An 8337-nucleotide genomic window follows, 5' to 3' on the forward strand; every position below is an offset into this window, starting at 1 on the left:
GTGGTATCAGACCTGGCTGAGCCTCTGTGTCCTTACTGTAACTGAGCCAGAAAACTTGGCCCTTTCTCCCTGCACTAGCCACTTTCTGGAATAAGTACAAGCCAGGTACCAGTGGCTCACTCCTGTAATCCTAGCCACTTGGGTGGCGGAGATCAGGAGGATGACAGTTCGAGACCAGCCTGGGCAAATAGTTTGTGGGACCACATCTCCAGATGGACTGGAGGTGTGGCTCAAGTAGTACTTTGCAAGCATGAGGCTTTGAGTTCAAACCCTAGTCCCACCAAAAATACCCAAAAAACAAAAAACCAAAACAAAGAACCCAAAGGAAGTTCTTTAAGTACTTGTTTCTTTCTGTATTTTTCCTGCTTTTCCTCTTTCTCTCCTTGCCAGTTTTTAAAGAATAAATTTTAGTATGCATACTTAAGGAATAAAACATGTTATTTTTTATATCTGTATCTATATATACACACATATATATCTCTGTTATCTCACTGAGTTACCCATTACCCCACCGTGCCTTGCCACAGTATTTAATATGTGCTTCATTTATTCAGACAAAGGATTATATTATCTCAGCAGAGATGAAGAACGATAGTCTCAGAAGCAGAATCCATGCATTGCAAAGGACTCAAAGTCAAAATTACTGGGGATAAAGCCTTGTTTATCTTAGAATGGATTTGGCCTTTTAAAACATGGCCATTGTAACCCTAAAGTTACAATGATAAAGCTAACTAAACTACGAGTGATGAAGCAAGATCTTAAATTCTTTTAGCAAAGATCCTTTTGAACTATTTTCCATTGTCCTACCTGTCACTTCAAAGGAAGATTTGGTATGATCTTTAGAGACTTTCTTCTCTCTAAAGAAGGGTATGAGGCCACTAGAAGGGGTAATTTGAACTGAGTAACCCACCCACGAACCTCCCAGCTTCCTGCAGTTCACGTGATGTTTCTGTGCGTTAGAGGACTGCTGAAGGTCTTATTCTGCCATCTTGCTCCATTCTTTCTCATAGTCATTACAAGAAATGAGAAATGAATGGTGGCAAATCATCTTGAAAAGAATAAAGGGTGAATAATTTCCTCCCAAAGTGGTGCAAGTTGTGGAGTTGGGGCAGTCTGGCGTCAGGTCTCACTCCCATTTTAGAGAGTAGTCAGCTTATATATTCACCTATTAAAAATAGTAGTAGATTGGGTGTGTGGCACAAGTGGTAGAGTACTTGCCTAACAAGTAGGAGGCCCTGAGTTCAACCTCCAGTACCTCAAAGAAAAGATAGTAGCAATTAAAGCCCGGTGTTGTGGTGCATGCCTGTAACTCTAGTAATCAGGAGGCAGAGGCAGGCAGATCATGACTTTCAGGCCAGCCTGAGCTACACAGTGAGACCCAGTCTCAGAAAAATCAAATTAACCAAACAAGAACATAATAAACACCCCCCCAAAGGAAACTGAGTAAAACATAGATTCCTGACATATTACTGATCAGTTTTTGTTTCCTATTTATGTATTTCATTTTTATTTTCTTCTTCTTCTGGTCTGGAAATTATCCATTCTATTTTTTAATTACTCTTCTTTTGCTCCCATTTTCCATTGCCTTTTGACTTATGTTGCTGATGAGATGTTTTCTGAAAGTTACTCATCTTTCCTTTGCTAGGAAAAATACATGGTAAATATTTATCTTGTGGGATAACATTCCCTACATAGTAGAGTATTGTTGCCATGCACCTAACAGCATAAGTTATGTTGTTTTCCTTTCTGTGCACAAAGAATAGAGGCTAGCCATGAAAAGCTTCCCACATTTTCTTTGGTGCTTCTTTCTGCAGAATTGAACTGATCCTCTTTCTTCCCCTTTCTCTTTTCTCAAGATTTTCTACCAATAACCTTTAAAATGGAACCTGGAAACTGGAGGTGGTAGTGCACACCTGTAATCATAGCACTCAGAAGCCTGAGGAGGGAGGATTGAGAGTTCCAGGCTACCCTGGGCTACATAGTAAGACCCTGCCTTGAAAAAAGAGAGAAAAGAGGAAAAAAGGAACCTGGAGTAGTGTTGACAGGAGCTGCAAGAGATAGCATGATGGAAATTTCAGTATATTAAATCACAAAACCCAAACTACCCAATTCTGAAGTTAGTAGCTATTACAGGGAACCTCTTGTTTTCCTTTCCATTTGTGTGACTTTTTGGTCTTGTGACACATGTACCTTCAGCAGACTTTTGAAAACCTGCTATTTTTAAGGTCATAATTTTGATTGATGGGACTCTAATTAATAAGTGCTCATTAAGTACTGTCCTGAGTATTTCTGTGGGGTGATAGAGAACGTTCTTAGAGGTGCCAGGGTGATAACTGACCTGAAAATCGAAATTACTCCAAAAGTTACCAAAGAACTTTATAAAGATCAAAAGCAAACAAATAAAAAACTACCAGCAATAGCAGTAGCAACAGCTACATCAAGAAAGAGAAGTATGATGGTCTCCCAGCTACCAAATCTAAAGTGGCTTACCCTTGTTTTCTCCAGAGTATTTGAGGCTTAGGACTCTCCTAGCTCTCTTCTTACCCTATCTCTGCTGGCTATTTGGCCTCCTGCCTCCTAGTACAGGTGTTTTCCAATTTGTTTTTTTGGTGGCACTGGGGTTTGAACGTAGGTCCTTGAGATTGCTAGGCAGATACTCTACTCTTGAACCATGCTCCCTTTTGCTTTTGTTATTTTGGGGGATAGAGTCTCATTTTTTAGGTGGGGTGACAGGCATGTGCCACCATGTCCAGCCATTGGTTGAGTTAGGATTATGCTAACTTTTTGCCAGGGCTGGTCTGAAACCTCTATCCTCCTGATCTCTACCTCTGGAGTAGCTAGGATTAAGGCATCAGCCCCATGCTTAGTGTTCTCTAATTGTTGATCTGGAGCTTTCTTCCCCCTTCCTTGGTTCCCTCCCCCACAAAGAACATTCCATTCTGATGACTTCAAATATAAGCTTTACATTTTTGGCTCCACAGTCCACGTCTCTGGCTTCTGTGCAAACTTTAGGCTCTCATTTTGAATGACCTGCTGAACATTTTCCCCTAAAGTTCTCCCTGAAGCTTGCCTTCCTACATGTAAAGCCAAACTCACACTCTTTTTCTTTAAAACCAACTTCCGTGAACTATGACTCAGCAATTCCACTCGTACATAGTAGCCAAGCTACGTGCACTCATGTAGCAGACAGTACAGAAGGGTTCAAAAACTACGATACATCTTGACCAAACTGACTGTAATGCTGGCTGAGAATTTAGAATATCAAACACTGTAATCAATCATGTAACAGAGTAAGGGGCAATTCCCAGATTATTTCAATAGCTGTAGACTTTTTGATAATATTTAGGGTAAAAATCTGTCAGTGAAGGGGGAGTAGAAGAGACCATCTTTAATCTTCAGAAGTCCTACTGCAGACATCATATTAAATGACAAAATGCTAGAAATGAGACAAAATGCTCCTGATAATCACCACTATTCAACATTGTGAGTGATGTTCTGGCCCTGCATTAGATAAGGAAAAGGAAAGCGGACCCTAAGAATTGGAAAGAAAGAAACAGAAAACAGTCATTATTTGAAGATGATATGATTATATTAATAGTAAATCCAAATGATCTCACAGATAAACTATTAGAATTAATAAGAGAATTTAGTAAGTCTTTGAATATAAAACCTCAATATCTCAAAATCCAATATTTTATATCTGCAACAATAGAAAATGAAATTAATATCAAATACCTAACAATAAATCTAATAAAAGGTGTGCAAGCATAAAATAATAAAATCTTATTTTGAGACATTGAAAGAATGCCAAAAGGGAAGATACACCACAGAAAGTATGAGCAAAGTATATGCTGATTCTCAACAAATTTATTTCTAAATTCAATGCAATTCCAGTAAAAAGTTTTGGTAGTATTTGACAATCTGACAATCTGGTTTTAAAATGCACATGGAAAGGCAAAAGGCTAAGGATAGCTGTTACTCTTTTCAAGCAGAAAAACAAGAAAGGAGGACCCGATGCACTGGATAACAAGATTGCTACAAGTCTATAGTAATCAATGCAGTATTTTTTTTCAGGGATAGAAAAAAATAGAACAGTGGAGTAGAATGGAGAACTCAGAAATATATCCCCACAAGAGGTTACTATTTGCTATGTGTTGTTCACAGCAACTAGAATAAAAGAGTTCTGAGGCAATGGGATGGCTCAGCCTACAAGGAGAGGCGTGGTCAGATATAGTGCCTATCTTAGCTAGTGCTCACTGGGAGCAGAGCTGGGGACTGGGCTATCTGTGCACGCTGTTTATTGGCAAAATGCTCTCAAACGAAAGGGAGGAAGGAAAGAAGGATGGGGCAGGGGAAGCTGCGGAGCAAAGGATGTGTTCTTAGCTTCAGCCTTGCCCTATAGGGAGTTCTGTAGCATGAATTACTCCATAAGTTGGTTTCCCTTGAGACAAAGAGAATTTCATGCCTCTGTGGCATTTAGTCATTGACTAAATAATAATCTAAGTTGTTAGCACCCGACATATAACAGCTGGAAGGATGGTTGCTAAGGAAGAGAATGGTGAAACACCAATAGTGTCTTGTATAGTGGGAATATAGTTAGCAGTCTCCAGTCAATCTCAGTTCTCATGCATGAGCCAAGAAGCCTACCAGGAGGCTGGCCACCACAGGATACAGTGATTTGGAATTGAGGGTGAAGGTAAACTGTGCTCCCAGGGTATGAGGGGGAGGTTGTGACAGGGACCCAGAGGGATTTCTGGAGATGGGATTGAAGTCATCAGAGGGAGTGAGCCAATATTCTTCTAAAACATTGTAGCCCAAACCCAAAACAGACCACAAGTTAACCAACTATGAATGTTGACCTCAAGACCATAGCACTAGAGAGTTCAAGTACCCTTCCTCCCCAAGATCAGCATTTCACCCAAGTTGCCAATATCAGTCTCTAACCAAGAGATGACGCATGGGTTTGGAAATAAGTTCCATTAGGGTTTGTGAATAGTAATACATTAGGTTCAGAAATAAAGAGCTGGCATTTGACTACATAGCTGAATTGTGTAAGTGATACCTCAACATCTACTTCAAAATGCTCTAAGTCTGCTAAATTGCTATATTCAAATTCACAAATAATGCAGTCAAAAGTTTCAACTTTGGCAATAAGATTATAAACTGTTGGAGAGCATGGCGGTACAGCCCAGAGGACAGGGTCAGATCGTTCCATTTTATCTCATGTAACTTCTTTTCATGAGATTTGAAATTTCTCCTTTGTTGCAACCCACATATTACCAGGAGTAACAAAAATTAAAAGACAAAGTGGTGGAGTGGGAGGCCCAGATTTCAACCCCAGTACCACCAAAAAAACCCCAAAACCAAAAATTAAAAACCAAAAGACACCATGGAAAAAGATTAGACTATAAATTATACTTGGGATATCTGTCACTAATTTACAGAAAAATCAGTTTAGACCCATACTGTTGTGGGAGTTTGCTAGCTGAGATACGGGACTCTTGAAGCAATTAGCAGGAGGCAAAGTTTTATTGTGTCAGCACAGACTCAGCGGACTCATGCCCAAATGCTGAGCCCCAAGAACAAAGGGATCTCACCTTATATACCCTTGCAAGCAGGTTATAGAAGCAAAAAGCAAGGTCTAATCCATATATGGTATATTTAATTTTATTGGCTACTTTATCCTAGTGCTATGTGACTTTCCCCTCCCTGGTGCAATGTGACCTTATTTCTCAGGTTTTATCTCTCTGCTATGCCATCCTTACCTCCCTGCTACTTTTTCAGGACTGAGGTCTAGACTGTTTTGTTCTGATCCTCCTTCCTGCTACAATACCTCATATCACAATGCCAGATGGATAAGTTATTATAAAAATTAATCCAAAAGAAAGACAATGAATTTTATGAGGTCTGTAGAGTTCTCTACAAGTTTTAGAAACTTTAAAATGATAAAACATCACACTTATGATTGAAGTACTGATTAAATAAAATTAAAATTGTAAATGAAACATTTTCAAATATTTTTTGAAAAAATTGGAAAGCAGAAGACTGATAACTTAGACATAGTAATAGAGAAGAATGCTCCAATAATAAAGAAGAAAAGACATAAGCAATTCTAATTGAGGAACTGTACTTAGCAAGCACATTTTGGAGAGGGTTATACCTTTCATTTCAATCTTAAACATGTATTTATTGAACGTCTACTGTAGCTCAGGCACAGTTCTAGGTACATTGTCAAAGTCGTTCTAGTTACCAGTCATCAAATAAGACAAAAAATGGCTAAGCAGGCCTTACCAAAATTATGTCTCTTGATTCTGTACTTTTCTAGATTTTTCTCAGCTGTGAGTATCTCATGAGGTCCTTAGTAGTACTAAATGAGACAGCCAGAATGAGAAGAAATCTTTTCCACAGGGACAAAGACATTCACAGAAAGGACGAGACCGCTTTATCAATTAGAGAGTTCAGAAGAAAACACAGACTACCTAAAGCTTAATCCTGTGTCAGAATGAACATCTTGACAGCAACAGTGCTTATTGGGAGCTCTCCAGGGTCCTGAGCAACTCCTGGCATCTCTCTCTGGCCTGGTAGCAGCTTCCTCTTCCAAGAACATTTCATCTAATGAATCCACTGCCTCTGCTTGCCTTGACACTTGCCCTCTGGCCTCTGACTGACACTGTTTGTCTGTGACTCTTACCTAGCAAGATTTCAATTATTGCCTGTTCTCTTCATGTACTGGTAGCTTCATTTAGTAGGTTCCTTTCAAAGGAAGCCTATCTGAGGTTAATCCAACAAGAGAGATAAATGCTTTACTAGGTCTTGATTGTACTATTAGGAAAGACAGGCACTCAGGAGAGATAGTTATAAGACATGAATCCTCTTGCATGAGTAAATCCTGGTGTCTGTCACTGCATTTGGTTGTTTCCAGGATGCTTTGGGATATAACTATTAGAAGAACACACTCAAGAAGCAGGAGGAAATCACAGAACTGAGAGGTATAAAGCGTCACTGTATGACTTATCTGTCATAATTTTAAATAATTCAATTACTGGATTAGCAATAGTGTATGGCACAGTACTACACATGGTTGGTGCTGGTTAATAAATGGAATTAAACTAAACACTAGAGATACCAAGTTCTAGTCCTGTCTCTTTAAAAAGGGTACTAACTGTATAACACTGGGTAAATGATTTAAGTTCTCTATATTAATATAGGATATCTGCTGCTGTAGCAGGAAAGGGGTGCAGAAAAGAAACAGACAGACTGTGTTCTGACAATGAGGCGGGGGAGGGGAAGATGGCAAAGCAGAGAGATAAAACTTGAATTGAAACATGAAGGTCACATAGCACTGGGGAAACAGGATAGCCAGTGAAGTCACATGCAGCCATATGTAGGTTGAGCTTTGCTTTTTGCTTCTATAGCCTGCTTGCAAGGGTATATAAGGTGAGACCCGCTTTGTTCTTGCGGCTCAGCCTTTGGACATAAGTCCGCTGTGTCTGTGTTGGCACAATAAACATTGCTTCCTGCTAATCTGCCTCAGAGACTCGTATCTCAGCTCATAATTTCCTGCAACACTACAACAAATAACCCCAAAAGTCCAATCACTGAAAACAATGTAATTTTTTTTTAACTAGGAGAAAGCACAGTCTCGTACTACCACAAATTATGCAGTCGAGTTTCCCAAATTGGAGGAAATTGCAGGGTCAGCACTTCTGGACTGCAATGAATGTGTCTCACCCTGGGAAAACCACCTTCCTGATCATGGTATCTTCCCTGCCAGTATAACAACGTAACCCTTATTTATGTAACAATCCAGTACATATTCCTGGCTGGTCATTTTCCTGGATAGCTGTCCTCCTAGTGGTGACTCAGACTTCTTCCATCTTGCAGCTTTGTTGTTGCCTTAGTCTTGGATTAATCTTCATTTAGTTAGTCAATGAGAAAGGAGAATGGAGGGTTTAAACACAGGAAGGTTTTATGAGTCCCTACTTGAAGTGGTACACATCACTTAAGGCCACATTCTATTGGACAGAACCATATATTTATAGCTAAACTTAAGGGATCCTGGGAAATGTAGTCTTGCTGTATGCCTAAAAGGAAAAGGGAAACGGTTTTGTGAACAACTGACTAGTTTCCACTATGCTGCCTGGGTTCTGTTTTCTCAACTGTAAAACGATGCAAATAATATCTGTATTTCCTCTCCAGAATTACCATGAAGATTAAAGGAGATCACCTGTTGGATTGTGCCTTGAAAACTGTAGAACAACATATTCTAAGAAGAGAATCATTTTTGCTTGACTTACATATCTTTGAATATTAAATTTAGTAGTGAATAAAGGTGTT

The 8337-nt window shown here is 39.4% G+C and overlaps 1 pseudogene; it reads right to left on the bottom strand.

The window, feature by feature from the left end:
* Window positions 1-7625: 7625 nt before the first annotated feature.
* LOC141419971 (U1 spliceosomal RNA) lies at window positions 7626-7777 on the bottom strand (annotated as a pseudogene).
* Window positions 7778-8337: the final 560 nt, after the last annotated feature.

The sequence above is a fragment of the Castor canadensis genome, chromosome X, assembly GCF_047511655.1.
Source record: "Castor canadensis chromosome X, mCasCan1.hap1v2, whole genome shotgun sequence".
Classification (NCBI taxonomy): domain Eukaryota; kingdom Metazoa; phylum Chordata; class Mammalia; order Rodentia; family Castoridae; genus Castor; species Castor canadensis.